Below are 20,005 nucleotides of genomic sequence, written 5' to 3' on the forward strand. Positions count from 1 at the left end.
CTTGGCAGTTCGGGCTGGACTGTTCCCATGAGGCAAAGGGTCAAGGCTGATTTGCATATGGCCAGGTCTAAACTGGGGTGGCATGCTGAGCAAAAGAATGATGGATTTAACCCAGATCTCTTGACTGGGGGGTGAATGTTTTGAATTGTTCTGCATTCCATTCATCAATTGTGTGTCTTTTGCTTTCACGCCCTAAGTGCGCCAGGTATGCCCAGACATGGGTCCTGGGCTCACTGTGCCACTGGAATCAAGCTATCCTGGCTGGAGAGGGGTGAAACCCCGAAACCCGGTCCTAGGATGCTTGTGTACGGTCCAGGGAGGACCTAGCTTGGCAGTTTGGGCTGGACTGTTCTCATGAGGCACAGGGTCAAGACTGATTTGCATATGGCCAGGTCTAAACTGGGGTGGCATGGTGAGCAAAAGAATGATGGATTTAACCCAGATCTCTTGACTGGGGGGTGAATGTTTTGAATTGTTCTGCATTCCACCCATCAATTGTATATCTTTTGCTTTCACGCCCTAAGTGCGCCCTTTATGTCCAGACGTGAGTCCGGGGCTCACTGTGCCACTGGAATCAAGCTATCCTGGCTGAAGAGGGGTGAAACACCAAAAACGGTCCTACGAGGCTTGTTTCCGGTCCAGGGAGGACCTGGCTTGGCAGTTCGGGCTGGACTGTTCCCATGATGGCACAGGGTCAAGACTGATTTGCATATGCCCACGTCTTAAACTGGGGGGGCATGGTGAGCAAAAGAATGATGGATTTAACCCAGATCTCTTGACTGGGGGGTGAATGTTTTGATTTGTTCTGAATTTCATCCATCAATTGTGTGTCTTTTGCTTTCATGCCCTAAGTGTGCCAGGTATGCCCAGACGTGGGTCCTGGGCTCACTGTGCCACTGGACACAAGCTATCGTGGCTGAAGAGGGGTGAAACCCCGAAACCGGTCCTAGGATGCTTGTTTCTGGTCCAGGGAGGACGTGGCTTGGCAGTTCGGGCTGGACTGTTCCCATGAGGCACAGGGTAAAGACTGAGTTGCTTATGGCCAGGTCTAAACTGGGGTGGCATGGTAAGCAAAAGAAGGTGGATTTAACCCAGATCTCTTGACTAGGGGTAAGTGTTTTTATTTGTTCTGCATCCCATCCTTCAATTGTGTGTCTTTTGCTTCGTGGGAAGGAGAGAAGGCACCTTAAGCTTAAAAGGCATAGTAAAATGGCCAGACAAGCAGAGTGGAAGCGGAGGCTCTGTCGTCTATTCTTTATATTAGAAAAAATAGGATCCAAAAGATACCCAGCCACATGGGTGGGCAATGAATTAAAAAGTGCCAGATTGAGTCCCTTTAAATCCTCAACAGTGAGGCATTTTGAATGCTCTTCAAATATTCAAGATGAAGATTAATGTCCCTAAGTAAAGTAAAATTCGAGGTTCGCAAAATGTGAGGAGGCAGTAAATCAGAAGAACACCATTTCCCAGCGTACCCTGGGGGTGATAAATCAAAGCCCCGGAGAACACGAATTGATGTTGACTCACCAAAATGCCAAGGGAGCAGAAGTGACCTAAGGCACCCCTTAGTGTCTATAAACTCACCTTTAGCACCCTATTTGAATCCGGTCTGCTGCTGAGGATCTAGGGAAAGAGCAAGGAATGATGCACAGATCATATACAAAGCAGCGTGAGCCCTGTTTACTTCCGGTTGATGCAGCTTCCTTAACAATCTCTAGGAACAGGGATCGAAAGGGACTACCCTCAGAGAAAACCAAATAAGAAGCTAGGGGTAGCAGCCACTACTCCTGGGTGTAACTAATTGAAGTCCATTCCCAGGGCCCACTGTAACAGCAGGAGCTTTTAGATATTTTTTTGAAGTGTTTGTTAATTCTAAATATTTCGAACTACTCCACTCCCAATAGCTAGCTCCAGGTGGCTAGACCACCTGGAAAGGTTCCCACAACCACTGAGTGTAGCTATAGCACGGACACCGGAAGTGTTTGGTGGAAGTCAATACCGAGCCATTTAAAATAGGACCAATCAGCAATGGCCAATTCTTCCGTCTTTGACGTACCTGCACGAGCTCGATCTATGACCTTCCCAGTGGCCTCAGTGCAGTTCCTGGCTGCAATGGCTTTTGTGCTCCAGGGTTACCCTCTTACCTCTCAGGTTACCGAGCAGCATGTTGACAGATGTATGTTCAGCTTAAAGAGTCATTTTAAAAGGCAAGTTCCCTCAAGGACTTCTTGTGACGTAATCGTCATTAAACCGGTTGACAGGTCTTTCCTCGGTGTGAGCTGTCCTCAGGGGAGCTGAAAATAGCTGCACGAGAGATGACCTGTCACTGGAGGCAGGCTAGGAATTGCCAAACTCGGTACAGACCTGCTAAATGTTCGGCTTTTCAATGCCTGACATACCTGTAAATCCGGGAATGATTTGTGAGTCATATTTTTCTTACTTTTTCTGATGGACAAGGCTGGATAGGCAGCGAGGTATCTGAGAGGCAGCCTAGGGTCCCGTAGAAGATTCAAATATGGCTCCATTACCAGGAAGGGCACACACATGATTGCAGAGGCCTTGCTTCTGCCTTCCCTGCTCAGATCATCCACACTTTCTGCTTGTTTAGTCTTAAAATACATAATTCTATGAAGAAACCATAGCTCACTGATTATTGAAGCAGGAGATGGCCAGCCTTTGGAGAGACCATTATTAAGTCCCATGAGCTTGGGCTTCTGAAGGGCTGGTAGGGCTGAGACGGTCAGTCCTACGCACCTAAGGCTCTGCCCCCTTGCAAGGCTATTCAGGCGCACCAACCAGTGAGAAGCTATCCTGAGCTCTCAGGGCCTCATTTACAAAAAAACAGACGCTTCCATATTCTGACACATCTGTTGGCGCAAAGGTGATGCATTGCGGAGTTGGTCGTAAAACTGGCGCGACTCCAGCAATGAGTCAAACACATAGGCGAGTCCCATGTTAAAAGCCCTGCGTTATTCCTTACGCCTGGGCTGAGCAGGCGTAAGGTGTTTGATACAGTGAAGTCGTAGAGGAACGCAGTGAAACGTAAATTGCACTGCACCAGTTCTATGTGTTTTTTTTTTGCGTGGGGACGCCTACCCTGCATACATTATACCTGGCACAGGTATAATGTGATGCAGGACTCTACAAACTGATGCAGTCGACCCAATGCGTCAGTTTGCAAAAATTGTATTCTAATTGCAGTTATATAGCACTTTCTACCCTTGGCGAGGCGTCAAATCTCTTTTTCATGTAGTAGCCTGATATGGCACAGTGTGGGGCACTCATTGCGCCACCGCTGCGTCAAAACAAATGAGCTGTGGCAGCGCAAGGGGCTCGTAAATGAGGCCCTCAGTGGTTTCCACATTCTACCTCATTGTGAAAGGCAGAAGTTCAGCCTTCAAAATCCTTGTCCTCCAAATTGTAATGTTAAGCCTCTAAAGAGAGGTCAGTGGCTCTCCGCCTGATTTCTTGTGCGTCTTCTGGTATGGCTTTACCCGAGTGAGTTGGCTCCATATTAGATTTTCGAGATACTCACATCACATAAAAAGAATTTATACTTTTACTTTCAGTTTACATCGCTCTGGTTATCCCACATATCTCCCATGCATCCGGCCCTCGAGGACCTTTGCTAGACGCCCTGGCTCTAAAACATATTTTGGCAACAATTTAATGGGGAGGAGGGCTTAGTCTTTAGCCCAGTTGTAAAACATTAAAATGAAGTTGTCTAGCCAAGAACGAATGAATTTACGTGATATGCTATGCAAATTGCATTGTAATGTCTATTGTACCCAAATAATTAATTCTTAAGACACTTAGGAAACTTTTACTCACTTTGAATTAAAGCAAATCTAGTGTCTGGGCAGTGGGGCCAGTGTTAGGGAGGGGCAGTTTGCCACAAGGCTAGTTGAATAAAGTTCTTGAAATACTCGCTGATTCATGATGTCTAGGTAACACTCTTGCTTATCATCCAGAAGGGTTGGAATCTGCGTTTTGGAACTGACATACCTACACAGAAACATAAATATCAAGATAGGTAAGTAATCTGTCATAGATTTTGTGGGTCAACAACTTCACGGGGCCTCAAAATAGGTCTAGAAATGTTTGGAAGTTCAAAAACAAAAAACATGCTCAATAGGCTAAGAGAAGACATGGCAGATACAGCATCTGGCGCCATCTAGTGGTATGAACTGCCTCATCATTTATAAAACGTCCAGGCTTTCTTTAAAATCTGTAAAATAAATGTTTCAGCCCGATCAAAGGGCCCTGAAATGGCACAGAGCAGCAGTTCTTAAACTTTTGGATTCTGTGGGCCCCCACTGATTCATTACTGGATTCCAAATACCCCACTGAATTATTACTGGAAGCTAGGGTGACCAACTGACATGGGTGCAAATTCAGGGCGGTAAGTGTAAAACTTTAGGACAAATGATCAAAATTCAGGACAGAAGGTCAAAATTCAGGACAAACCTTTGGGACAAAAGGTAAGGTTTACAGACACTTCAGAGGAGGTTGCGCGATAGTATAAAAGTAAGTAAATAGACATCACTTAAGTACAAGTCAAAATAAGTTTATATTAGGTTGAGACAATCGTGCACTTCACTGTTTTTCGGTATGCGCAGCAGCTTTGAGCAAATTTTAAGGTCTTTTAGTGGTATTTCATATGATCATAATCCATTTATATTGTTAATGCAATGGGTTGGCCAGTATGATATTTTGTTTACAACTCATGGTCCTGAGCAGGCATGTTTGGTGAGAGAAGTGGTCCGGAAGATCTGCCCGGATAGACTTTGTTACTAGCATCTCATATCTGAGTGCCATTGTGAGATGTAAAGCGGCACACATAGGTGGACTAAAGGGAAGATTGCTGTGATGAATCCTCTATAGGGAACGCATTAAGGTGTTTCAGTAAGTGGAACTTAAAATATGGAATCTGACTTTGCTCATAGGGGCATCGCAGAGAGTTGCACTAGCTGACGGAAGTCACAAAGATGCTTTCCCCTGCAGCTTTCTTAAAGAAGGCACTGTTGATACACTATTAAATAGTTTATTTTTGACGCTTTGCCTATTGCCACAAACACAATATAAATCTCAAGCACAGATCATTGAACTATGAGTCTCTCCCTAAAACCTTACACCTAAAACAAAACATGCAAACATTTACAATCACTAGCGTAACATTCAAGTAGCAGTAGGGTGTCACTCAAAATGTCATATGCATGATGTATAGATCCCACACATAAGCACCCAGCAAATACAGAATAGTAACACATAGGTAAGGGAGTAGCCAGAAAATGTAAATACCTTCCACTTTGAACTAAAGCTCTTATGGCACCAAGAAAGAAAAGTAAGTCATCACAACTCCCCCAGAAAAACTCTCTTGTCCAAGGATCTAGACATTCATCCTCCCATCAAACCCCTGATATCCACCATTTCAAATTTACATTCTGTCATCTATTAATCTTTCATCCATCATTCAGTCTTTTGCCATTCATTCTGTCCTTCCATCTGTGTGCCCATCCATACACAAACCTTTTAAACCATTTACAAACCTATCCTTCATCTATCCTCCCATCCTTTCACTCATCCATCCACTCTTCCACCCATCTATTCATTCACTCATCTATCCAACCATTTACCCTTTCACCCATCCAGCCTTCCTTTCACTTACTCACCCATCCACCCAATCACTCATCCATCCACCCATTCAACCTTTCACTCATCCATCCATCCTTTCTTCCAGCTCTCCACCCTACCTTTCAGTCATGTATGCATTCTTTCACTCATCCATCTTTACATTCTTCTTTTCACTCATCCATACACCCATCCATTCTGCCAATCATTCATCCATGCGTTCACTCATCCATCCATCCATCCATCCTCCCTTTCTTTGTCCATTACCCTTTCACTTATTCACCCATCCTTCTATCCACCCTTCACCCATCCACCCACTCATCAATTTACTCATCCACTCATGAATCCATTCATTGACCCTATCACTCATTCATCCATCCTTTCACTCATCTATCCATCCTTTATCCTTCTACCCTCCCTTTCACACACTCGTACGCCCTTACTTTCACCCTTTCACTCATCCATTCATCCATACATTCATTCATTCATTCACCTTTTCACTTATCCATTCATCAGTCCATCCACCATTTCTCTCATCCATCCACCCATTCGCTCGCCCTTCATCCACCCTTCACTCATCCATCCATCCTTTTACTGATCCATCCACCCTTTTACGCATCCTTCTACCCTTCCACCCATATATCCATTTATTTACCCTCCGCCATCCTTCCACTCACACATCCATTCTTCCTTTCTCTCATTATCCATCCACTCACCCTTTCACTCATCCATCCAGCCAATTACCCATTAATTTCACATTAATTATGAGCTTAGCCTTTGTCTACTGAGTTGCAGACAGAATAGGAGTCATGAATGATGCACAGTGCCAGGACGTGAGGTGACTGTGTCAGGGTGTTGTATCCAAGATTTTAATTGGGATGAAAAAACTGGGGTCTCTCCAAGGGGCGTGTCTAATGTAATTAAGGGTGCGGCTTAAAACACCTTAGCTAAAAATATGTGCTGAAGCATAATGTGCTGCCCAACCGGTATTTTGATGTTTCTATCATTGCATCCAGTAACATTAGACCTACAACAAGCCATGACTATTGGCTTTGTCAATAAATGTTATTTGCATAAAATACATTTTTAAAAAGCAACTATGGCTTTGTTGTATATAATATGAAAAATGTCTTCCGCTCTGAAATGATTAGACTGTGTAAGAACTATAACCTCTAGTTTTTAACTTTTTCCCCAACTTCTTTTCATGATCTTGCACATAGCAGCATGGGCGTTTTTGTACATTTGTTTTGTACATTTCTTCCATCTAACCCTAACAGAATGCCCTACCCTAGACCACGGCAGGAGGAGGCCCAACACATGCTGTAACTGCCCAAACTGGCCCATCGTCGCTCTGTATGTGGCAATCAGCCAGCATACAGAATGACAATGTGCGGGGTGGGGCTGCTCTTGTGCTCAGAGGAAGAGTGGGAGGCGTTCCATCAGGGAGCTGAGGCCTCTCGCAGGGGAACAGTGCTGCTCCCTGCAAGACCCAAAATTACGGACAAAAGGCGTCCGTATAAGGGATCCTCACCGACAACGGACGTGAGGTCCAAATTACGGACGGTCCGTGAAATTTACAGATGGTTGGTCACCCTACTGGATGCCGGACCCCTGGCATAAGTGATCTCTATGACTAGAACCTCAAAACAATACACAAAAACACAAGCATAATCAAATAAATGCTCAAATATTGAATTATTTTGTAGAATTGACTATCAAACAGGGGGAAAAGAGATGTCAGGAGGGGCTGGTTTGACAAAAGTTGTACAAAGGCACCACACGAGTTAAAACACGCACTGAGCACAAAGCCGCGGAATAACATAAATATCCAGATGTTACGTAATAAGTACAAAATATCCCTGATCAAAAGGAAAAAGGAGCTCCAAAAGAGGCATGGCAAAACCTCAAATTAGCTTCCGAAATGAATAATAGTAAACTTATTTGGGAGATTATAAATAGTCCCTTTTTAAAGAACGATAACATACCAGAAATAACATCATTTGTCGATTGCAATGCGTGGATCGAACATTTTACCAACATTTTTAACCCAGATAGGATTATTTTAGAAACTGTTCTTCAGGAGGATCCTGTATGGCTGCCCATGTCCCTCGGACTAAGCCTTGAGGAGGTATATGAGGGTTTAATTGATAGAAAAGGAGGGAAAGCGCCGGGCCCAGATGGGGTCCCGGTAGACTTGTTTAAAACCGAAATGAACCTCTGGGCGCCACTTTTAGTAAGGCTTTTTAATGTGGCAGCGGAAGGAAGCCTACCAATCTCAGTCAGTCGGTAGTCATACCCCTTTTTAAGAAGGATCAAAATCCGAAGTGTGCAACTACCGCCCCATCTCCCTTTTAGATGCATCAATCAAAAATATGAGCAGGATAATGTTGAAAAGGCTAGAAACTTGGGCAGCTGAAAACGCAATTTTAACTAAAGTACAATATGGTTTTAGAAAAGGCTTGGGGACATTAGAGCAGTGTGTCAATTTGGATCTCCTTATTAACAAATATACCACTGCCAAGGATGGATCACTGTTTCTCTGCTTTGCGGATCTGAGCAGTGCCTTTGATCTTGTGGATCACTCTATATTATGGCACATTTTAACCGACTTAGGCGCACCCAATGAAATCATACACTTTTTAGCTAGGCTTTATGAGAAACTATCATGTAAAGTTAGTTATGGACCCTTTGGTGAATGTACCCCCTCCCTTAAAGTTTCAAGAGGCATTCGACAGGGTTGTGTTTTAGCTCCTTTTTTATTTTCACTATTTATTAATCAGGTCGACTCAATTTTGAGCGGGATTCCTGCGGATGCACCACACATAGGAGGGAAGGCGGTCCCTATAATATTATATGCGGACGACGCTGTTTTAATATCACGTACACAGATTGGTCTACAACGACTTATTGATAATTTCATGATATTTATCGAAAGTAGGAGACTTAAGGTAGACAAAACTAAGACTTTTGTGATGACTTGTGGGAGTAAGGTCAAGTCAGCAAGCTCAAGTTTCTTTATTGACAAGGTTAAAATGCAACAAGTTAAAACTTTTTGTTACCTAGGGATTACATTCTCAGGGGATGGTAAATGGCAACATGAGTTTGATAATATAAGTTTAAAGATGAGCAGGAATACCAGCAGTATTTTTAGATTTTCTTCAAAACTGGGGGTCAGAAGTATAAAAGATAGGATGGCAATTTACAACGTACGATGCACCTCATCGGCTTTATATGGTGCTGGTGTTTGGGGGCACCAACACAATCCAACTCTTCAGGGGGATGAAAATAAATTTCTTAAAAAGCTACTCTGTGTACCTACCTCGGCATCCATTAAATTAGTACATAAGGAGGTAGGAATCGAATATATCTCTGACATAGCTGCACTACGCCCCCTGCTGCTATGGCGCTCCATTTGGGCCAAAACAGAAACACAGTTTACAAAAGAGATTATTTGTGACTGCCTGAGACTTGACCATGTATCCCGTATTTCTTGGCTCAAATATATTTACATATATTTACTACTGGTACGATCTCTTGTTTGATTGTAATATTTTACTCCAACCTGAGAGTGTAGTTCTATTCTCCAAAAAAGAAATAAAAACAAGGTTTCTCATATATAAAAAGGAGAACCGTGAAAAGATGTCTGGTAAGTTATCCGGGACCTACAATTGAATATTGGTTTTCATTTTTATCTTTCCATTGTGACTCGAAATTCCCACCGTTTTGTATTAACGCGCTTAAGATTGGGTATTGCACACCATCTAGTAGCTTTTCCTAAAATGAAATCTCGATCAGACTCTGTATGCCCATGTGATAACACTTCAAGACAGAGTAGCTGCCACTTTTTATTATTTTGTAAATTTTATACCTCATTCAGGAAGTTTTATCTAAAACCTGTCTTTTTAAAAAATCATGTTCGTTCCACAAAAACAGCAATGAACCTGTTATGTTCTTTGGAAAGCCCAGACACATGCTTTTTTGTTGTGACATATATATTGAAATGTACAGCGGCCAGGAAGTCCATAGTCATCTGATATTATTTGACTGTGTTATATGAAATTTGACCTGTCTGTACATTCTAAATTATATGTATGCTTTGATTCAGGGTATATTTCTGGCAATTTCTTGGATTTATTACATTTGTACGACACAATTTTTAATGCATTATAGGGTTTTAACGCGATATAAACTGTTTTTTGTACTGATTATCAAATGGTAAATTGTTCATGAAATATTGTGTTAAAAGGATTTATAAATGAAATATCCATTTTAGGTTAATTGATGACTTTTTTAATAATTAATTCATTGTAAAGTTTATGTACCTGTTTTGCTTATATGGTTATGTCTTATAAACCGAATACAGCATTTTAAACTGAAACTGATTATCAAACACAGAAAACGTTTCACATTTCCAATTTTGTTTCTGCTTTTGTATATACATTATTAAAAATAATTTATTAATTTTCTATCATATGACTGTGTAAAACTTTTGCGGACCCACTGAGTAGGTATTGCGGACCCCCAGAGGAACTTAGAGCCCAGGTTAAGATCCACTGTCATAGAGCCTCAGCTCCTCCCTTCTGATGGCCTTGGAGGGAAGTGTGTGGGTGTAAAGGACGGAGTTGAACATACATTGCATCAGAAAGCTTTGCACATTAATGATTTGGTCACTAAATTAACCTTTCAGATATTGTAACTCCTTCACAGCCAGTACAGGTTAGTGTTGATCCAGGCTTGTACCATTTGGCCATTCTGTGGTCCAATTTAAATAGTTGGTCATTGGATCGAATGGGCATTCACTATGTTTATATTGCCATCCTGAGATCTGTCCCCGATTACGTCATTGTTATTGTCAGTTGTAGACATAACTAAGATGCACTCTAAAAGCTCCTGGCTCGTCTTTCCATCTCTGATACTCCTGCAAGCCGCATTCACTTTCACTACGACGCCTGTGCCTGTTGGTGCTATAAAAAACCTCTATAAAAATCAGTGGCTGGCCCCACAGAACAAAAGCAGGGGAGTCTGGGACGAGGGGTGGGCCGGGGTACGATACAGAGAATTTAGGGGAAAATATTAATTTTAAAAATGTACGTTTCGCTGGCGCTGCCTCCGCCTCCCATGCTGACGGCAGCCTCGGTGCTTCTCTCCTGGCAGTATCTGAGAAAGTAAAGTCTCTCCACCCAATCCAGATGCTGCTTTCATGCTATGAGAGCGGTGCCAGGATTGAAGCTGGATTGGAGAAATTGAAGTTTGCATGTCTGTTTGGCCTCCCCGTCATGGCCCGGCCCGACCTACATGCATGCCTAAGCCAGAGCGACTCACCGAAAATAAAATTATATTGTTTTATTATCATTTTATTTTTCTGGGACTGACTCTGACCAGTGGGGCGACGCACCTCTGCCATTACGGAGGAGCCGCCCCTGATATAAGTAAACACTTCAACCACACACCTAAATGCTTATTGAATCCGGAACAAGCTCTCCCCGAGGGCCTAATTCACAAGGGCTTTCCTACCGAAAGGTTACTGTTGGTGGTGCAACAACATGAGGCTAGATGTACTAACATTGGAGTTGCAAAAAGTGGTCGTAAATTGCGCACAGACTGTTTGCGAATCCAATGATTCGCAATCATTGGATTCGCATATCATGAATATTAATGGAACAGATGGGAAATTGGGTCTTACTCCTATTGGATGCCATCTCAGGGATAATGGCTCTGCTGGGGTGTTAAAATCAAGTATCAGGAGAATTGTCGATAAAAGATGATTTGTTCGTATAGGACAGCACCATCCTTTGGCATTCATTCCGATCCACTAGCCACTGAATCTCCAGCGATTCTACACTCCAAATGCATTATAATGGCACATGATTAGAATGTAGGACTGCCTGTCTGACCCTCGCATTCGCGGTTCGATTCTGACTGCCGAGGCAGGGAAAGCTCTGCCCACTACATTACGATGCAACCACTGCTATCGTGGATGTGTCATCATCAGCAGTGCCCGGTCGCAGGACATGTCGCTGCAAGTGGGTACAAATGCATATGAAACATGTGCAGTTGTACACACATGCACAACACAAGTGGGGACATACCTACAAACAAGGGACCCCTTCTAAATGTTGCATTTAAGGTCTGGTAGAAAGGGGGGCAAGAAAACCAAAACAATATGTCAAAGACAACCTCCCACTGACCTCTATTTCTTTGCTGTTTTAGGGCTTCAGCCACTCCTCTGAGCTACTACTATATTGTCTGAGACATATGCAATATTGTTCTATCAAAACATTTTTATTATTTAATTTAATTTATTTTCTTTCAAATGATTTCATTATTTGTGCACAAAAAACATTACAAACCATACATATTATAAATACTTCCCGCCCCATTTTTCCTTATTTAGACTTCTTTTGTACATATACAAATTTCATAACCATTTTGCACATCAAGAATATTTCTTGAAGAAAACCCCTAGCCCTTCATCAAATGCTACCTCTTACATCCACATTTAATCTCTTACATACCATCCACACTGAGAACCCACCCAAAAACACATACACAATATGGTCAAACAAAAGATTCCTCGCGAGGAATGCGCATGCGCGGGCGCCCGAGCATGCACAGTTTTCTTGAAGAAGTCGCGATGGAGAAAGACGCAGCCCGGAGACGCCGCAGATAAGGTAAGACGTTTTCTTATTCTTTAAATGGCTTTTTTTAAAGTTGCCGAAATCGTTATTAGCGCGGGTGGGAGGCGGGTGGGAGGCCCACTCTGCTCTGCCACGAGTGTCCGGAGAGTTGCCTGCTCCGCCTAGTTCGCGAAACGCGGAACAGGCAAACTCCGCACAGTCCGTGGGCGGAGCGGAGTTGTCCGCCCACCCTGAAATACTACATATATATTTTGTTCCCAGAATTTAATAATTTTGCCAATATTGTTTAACATTATATTATTATGTCCTCATGTATTTAAAATTATATATTTTTATACACTAATATTTATAATATATATTTTTAGCAAAACGTATATTTTTATATTGTTTATTCTTGTATGTGTAATTAAATTGGGATTTTTTACATATTTTCCAGTTTATTAGTTACCTTTTAATTTATTGTGTGTACATATTTATATATATATATATTAATATATATTTTATATATATATATATATATATATATATATATATACATACATATATATATATATATCTATATATATATATATATATTCACTGAAAAAACCATAGGTTATAGACCATATATAGTTAGGAATTAGCATTTACAAAACCTTGAAAATTCACTGAAAAAACCATAGGTTATAGACCATATATAGTTCGGAATTAGCATTTAGAAAACCTTATTTTACTCACACAAAACCATTGAAATTGCATATATAGTTAGTTGCACTAACTATATATCGCGCACCCGCAATCCACTGCTGATGATGTCACATATTACATCATTCATGACATGGTCAGTGACATCACTGATGACATCACTGATGACATCTCAAATGACATCACTGATGACATCATCTAGTGTCTGTGTGTTTTTGTAAAGTTTAAATACGTTTTACATATTGAAGAATGACTGGATGTATGGAAGACTGAGTGTGTGTGTGGCTGGCTGGGAGGTGTGTGACTCTGTGCATATCAATGTGTACTTGTATCAGTGATTGTATAAGAGAGTAAGTATGTGTTAGTATATGTGTGAAAAGTATGGTGTTCTGCGTTTAACTATAGATGAGGAAATCGAAGTGTGATTGATTCTTCACAGGACTGACTAGGTGTATGAGTGCATATGATAGTGTTGTAATAATGAGTGACTGTATGTATGAGTGATTGTATGGGTGAATGAGTGAATGTGTGTGTAGACGTAGGAATCAGTGAGTGCGTATGTAGTAACTGGTATTGGTGTGTCATGATGTCATCAGTGATGTCATTTGAGATGTCATCAGTGATGTCATTTCAGATGTCATTAGTGATGTCATCGGTGATGTCACTGAAGTATGGTGTTCTGTGTTTAACTGTATAGATGAGGAAATGGAAGTGTGATTGATTCTTTACAGGACTGACTTGGTGTGTGAGTAACTCCATGGATGAGTGGCAGTGTGTGACTGTCTGCATAGGTGTATGAGTGCATATGATAGTGTTGTAATAATGAGTGACTGTATGTATGAGTGATTGTATGGGTGAATGAATGAATGTGTGTGTAGACGTAGGAATCAGTGAGTGCGTATGTAGTAACTGGTATTGGTGTGTCATGATGTCATCAGTGATGTCATTTGAGATGTCATCAGTGATGTCATCAGTGATGTCATTTGAGATGTCATCAGTGATGTCACCAGTGATGTCACTGACCATGTCATGAATGATGTAATATGTGACATCATCAGCAGTGGATTGCGGGTGCGCGATATATAGTTAGTGCAACTAACTATATATGGAATTTCAATGGTTTTGTGTGAGTAAAATAAGGTTTTCTAAATGCTAATTCCTAACTATATATGGTCTATAACCTATGGTTTTTTCAGTGAATTTTCAAGGTTTTGTAAATGCTAATTCCTAACTATATATGGTCTATAACCTATGGTTTTTTCAGTGAATTTCATTGGTTTTTAACAGCTAATATCTGTAGCTGTAAAATGTATTCTTCTTTAAATCCAAAAATATATTTTATATGTTTATTAATAAAAAAAAATTTTAATATTTTTTTTTCTTCGTTCCCGCTTCGCGAATCGGGAAGCTTCCCGTTAGCTGACCTTGATGCCGCGAAATAGACCGCGAGCCGGTAAACGTTCCTTTACCGCAACTGCCGCGTTAGAAAACAACATCGTGACGCCTCCCGTCCGCATGACGTTTCGCGTTGTCGCGTGATACGTCATATGACGTGCTACGTTAGCGAACTGGTGCGCTTACCGAGGCGCAAAGCGCAGGTTTCTGGAAGCAAACCGGGAGGCCCTGCAAAGCGCGTAACGTAAACACAGCAGGTCATGTGACTTGGTAATAACACTTTTCATTGGTTCATTTCACTTTTGGTTTCCTAATGATGTAAGACTAGGTCATATAATCTAAAATGAACACTTTTCATTGGTTGAGAACTATTGTTTTTCCCAAATGATGAAAATCCCTCCTTCTTTCCTCACTCTGACTTTCATCATTGTGAGAGAAAGACCCTTTGTTACCAGTGAGCAATGGCTTCTTTAGTAGCTTCAGCTGGTGCTTCCCCACCACCTCCACCACATCCAAGGAAGAGTGGACCACCTGCTGAAGTTATAATTCAGCAAGAAGAGGAAGAAGAGGAACAGGAGGAAGAGCACGAAGAGAGGCACTTTTTGCCTGAGGAGCCCAGGACGTCTCACCGGAAAGAAAACTTCATTTGGCAATTTTTTAAAATTCCCAAAGGTCAGAAAAAAGTAAATGCAAGATACGTAACTTGCCTTATATGTCAAGATAGACTGTCCAGAGGGACCGACAAAAAATACAGTTTCGGAAACTACACAATGCATCGCCATATGACTAGGTGGCATCCTAACAACTACAGTGCTGCACAGTTTCGTAACGACCTAGATAATCTCCCTATTATGGCCAGAAGATCTGTTGTACCGGAAGTAACGGGACCAGAGGGCAGGGAGATGGTGCCAAATATACAAACGAGATTTCGTGAAGTAAAACAAGTCTGCGTACATTGCAGTGGATTCATTTGCTACGGAGAAAGTAGCATCACTCTGATCAACAGAGCTATTGACTATCATATGCAAGTTTGTACGAAACGCCCCAAATAATAAATTCTTTTTTTTTTTTTGTTGCTCCTGTTGAGCCCTTTACAATGAATCGTTTTCGTTGCCCCCTCCGAAAAAAAACCCCAAAAAATATAAAACTGTTCAGAAAAATTCAAAAAAAGTAAAAAAATGTTCCGAAAAATAATAAAAAAAATATAAAACAACAAAAACAATAAAAAAAGTTCTTTTCAGAACTACCTCCCCGTTATTAAAAAATTGGTACAATATTTGGAACTGTGCCAACCTCTATTTCTCTTAGTTCGCTTCCCAGTTCGCTCGCCGGTACGCGAACCGGAAGCGAACCAAATTTTTTTTTTTTTTAAAAAGAACAGTAAGTATAAGGGAAGGAAACAGACAGTTATGTTAAAAGAAAGACAGCTATAGGGGAGTAAACTAGAGATACTATTACCCGTAATCCACTGCTGATGATGTCACATATTACATCATTCATGACATGCTCAGTGACATCATCAGCAGAGGATTGCGGGTAACAGTATCCCTAGTTTATTCCCTACAGCTGTCTTTCTTTTAACATAATTGTCTGTTTCCTTCCCTTATACTTACTATTCTTTTAAAAAATTTTTTTTTAGATCAGTCAGAAACAGTGAAAGTAATGAAATATAAAAGACTACGTAGAATATGAGCACTGTATGCAACAACTTTGACACTTACAGAAGCCTCACCTTCTTCATGCCTCCTACACAGTTCTACATGTACATCATAAATGCAAACAGAACAGAATTAATTATACATGTTAAATGGTTTATTTTTGCTGTTCTCAGAATGTATCAAATTTCACTAAAACAGTGACTTGAAGGTATTCATCATATAACAGCGGGGAAAAAAAAACACAATCAAAATGATTGTGTTTAAAAAACCCATACAACATAACAAATCAGAATTCAGAACTCCTTAAAGTTAACTTACTTTCCATGCCGGCCAAGGATGTCCTATGAACAGCTTACACTCTGTTGTGCTGTTATTACTTTCAACCCGCCACTTTCTGAAAGAAAACCTCCATCGTTTTCAAAAACATGTTACATACAATAAATGACTTCTCGCTCTCTACCACACGTTTCCACAAGGCCAAATCGTGTCTGAGCCATTTATAACTCTTAGAATTCTTTTAAGCCAATCCCGTCATGTTGTATTTCCGCAACTTTCACAATTAAAATGTTGAAGATCATTTTCACAATCCTGGACTAGTAATATCTTCCCCTTCTTGCTCAATCATGTTCTACATTTCCTATCACACTGATACTGCTTACTATGAAGCAGACTTACACTACCTTTATGACTAGTACAATTATTTAATTCTCTACATCACTTTTAATCACAAAGCAATGTAAAACAGTAGACAGCATTGCAGACTTACATTCCCTCTACTCCATGTTTTGATTGGCTGCTTCAATTAGCTTATAAAAAGAAACCGTTTTTCTGAACTCATTCAAAGTGCACGTATTTCTCCATGACGTCCAGTGTTATGGTAAGAAGTTATGTCTCTGTACTACACTTATCCTCAAGGCCAAATCGTGTAGGAGCCATTAGAACTTCTTGAAATTCCTCAGAGCACATCCCGAGATTCTTTCCCTAAAATTTTGGTTTTAAAAACACCAGGTAAGAGTTTTTAAGGTCATACGGCAATTTTTTTGTGAAAATTAAAACAGAATCATTGCAGAATGACCAGCCATTTCTACACTTTAAATAAGCTGTATAATGTCCTGATGTTATTGAAGGACCATCATGATATATAATTGCTACAGTTACAAAAGTCCTTCCTGATATTGACAACTGTGAAGCCACAAAATTTTTAATTAAAGTTGTCAATTTTGTTCCATCAGGCCTACATCGTTGGAACATTAAAATGACATACTGGCCATATGTTCGTATAAATAATGTGGACATCATTTCAGATTTACATTGGCTACACTCCATGTTGTGATCAGCTGCTTTTACTAGCTTATTAAAAGAGACTGATTTACTGTCTGGCAAAGTTAAATATATAAATCTTTCTGAGTCTACACTAGTAGTACTTGATACCCTACAGTTCTCGCAGTCATGCTGCCATTGATAAGAAAGCCCAAACAGGTGATCTACATCTACACCTTCATCATGCAATACATCAAGCATATACATTAAAAACTCCTGACAATCTTGCTGACTATTTTGAGAGAATTGTGTTTGGCCTGAACATCTGTCTAACAGATTTCGAATTTCAGACACACTTTCTATGTTTGTTCTATCAGTGCTACATTTCTCTAACACAGAATTTAACAAACTGCAAAATCTTTGATCAGAATTGACCACAATCTCTTCTTTTACATTTTCTAGAGAAAACAAAACATTAACCACTACATTTGCATAGCAGTTGACACCAGAACTGTTTTCAAATTGAAAACCAACAACATCTTCAACAGAATCCTTTTTGTTTCTGCTTATAATTTCAGGTTCATCGACTTTTCGTCTTTTTGCTACAACCTCCCCAGTATTGGTCACATTTCTTCGTTTCCGGCCTACCACACGTTTCTCAAACAAAGGATACTGAGGCAAATGTGGCGCATACTCTCTTCTTAACCTATTGTATTCCTTAACACAATCTAGATCCGCACAAATGTTTGTGACATCACACTCAATCAAGTACAATCCCGATAAAGTTCTAACTCGTGACAATGCCACATATGCCATACCCTCCTTGAACACAGAACTGCCAATATTCACCAATGCACAGTCTACACTTAAACCTTGCGATTTATGGATTGTCACCGCATATGCCAAGCAAACAGGAAACTGCTTACGACGAACATATAAGTCTTTTACAAGCAAAAATCTAGCAGAACAACGACCAATTAGCTGTACTTCCTCAATGCCATCAAATTTAATTTTTAAAAATTCAATTCCATCTCTATTTCTGTATTTCACAAAATCAACAACATTACCCATTGATCCATTTACCAGACCTCTTTCAACATGTAAATTCCTTCTTAAAATTATACGGCAGTTCAAGCACACATTCAGAGTCTTTTCAAAACCCGCAGTTTTAGATATACTCTTCTCTAATGAATCCAATTTTGTTTTCAGATTCTCAGACAAAATAATTGTTGATCCCATATGCTCTACTCTGTCAATAGCTTCCAGTTTCACAATCTCTTGCTTTTCTAAATGCAACATTTTGTTGTTGAATTTGGCACATTCTGCAAGAGTTGGCATCAAACATATTCCAGATTTTTTCTCAGTAATTTTCTGAAAAATATTCTCAGGCACAACATCTTCGTCTGGATATAAATTTGTCAGTAATCGTGCATGTAAAGCTTCTTTCCCATGCTCGGTCACTTTTCCAATTCTAACATCTTGTAGAATAGTCTTGTAAACTTCATCCTTTGCCTGACGCATATTTTCATGCAGTTCAGCATAATTGAAGTTTAACCATATATTGACGTTGCCAATGCTCCCTAAGCACTTCCTGGTATCTTCATGCGTGAGCATTTTGAACACAGGTTGCCCTTTCACTGGTGTCAGCTGCAGAAGATCTCCGAAAACAATGATGTGTTTGCCACCAAATAACACATCATACTCTGTTTTGAGAACTTCTTGCATTCTCAAATGCACAAAGGCAAGCATGACATTGGAAACCATGCTTACTTCGTCAATGATAAGAAGTTTCATTTTCCTCAAGACTCTTGAAACTTCAAAACAAGCATCTCCAGATAGCTTGTGATATTCTAATTTGTTGTCATGCTCCACTGGCAGCATCAGTAAACGATGTAAAGTAATCCCTTTAATGTTATGTGCTGCCAGTCCAGTTGGAGCGGTGACAACACAAGACAGCGATGACTCTGTCCTTTCCTGCAAATAACATGAAATTGCTTTAATAAGGAAACTTTTTCCAGTTCCCGCTTCTCCACTCACGTACAGTCGGACAGGCTTCAACGACGTACATGAGCACTCTTTCTTGTCATGACTTAATCCATGATCAATTTGCATGGTAAGTTCGTCATATATTTTCCTCTGCTCAACGTTGAGTTGTCTTTCCAACTCTTCTAAGTTAACCGCATCCTCCTGAGCATGTGCCATGGCTCTTTCCACTTCATTCATAGCAGTGGCAGCTTCATTTTCGATAAGAGGTCCTCCTAGTGGATCCTGACTCAATGAAGCAGAACTCTGACTGTCCTGAGAACTGTCTCTGGCAATCTCGGCTGCAATCGTTGCTTCCTGCTCAATTTCCACATTCAACATTTCTACATATTTGGGAAAAGCAGGACATTCTATGGTCTCCTTGGCAGCATTGAATGAGTCTTCGTAACAAAGGAAATCTCCAAGCAGTTCCTCTTCTGCACGCCAAGGCTTAAAAAGTTGCAAAAGTGCTAAATAGAAAAACTCCTTTTTTTCAGGAGATTCGCCACTCAATTTTCGATGGTTTATCAAGTGGCATTTTCTTTGCTTGACCAGACATCCCTCACTTCCTATTAAAGCATACACTCCTTTCTCAGTATCTTCTTTGATGTTCCTCTTGAATATGTAATTTTGCAGAACCTCATACAGACAAACATTCTCGAGGTGACTGCTTCGATTTGGATAATATGTATCCAACATGTTGGTCTTCAAAATGTC

This window comes from Lissotriton helveticus, chromosome 5_1 (genome assembly GCF_964261635.1).
Source record: "Lissotriton helveticus chromosome 5_1, aLisHel1.1, whole genome shotgun sequence".
Classification (NCBI taxonomy): Eukaryota; Metazoa; Chordata; class Amphibia; order Caudata; family Salamandridae; genus Lissotriton; species Lissotriton helveticus.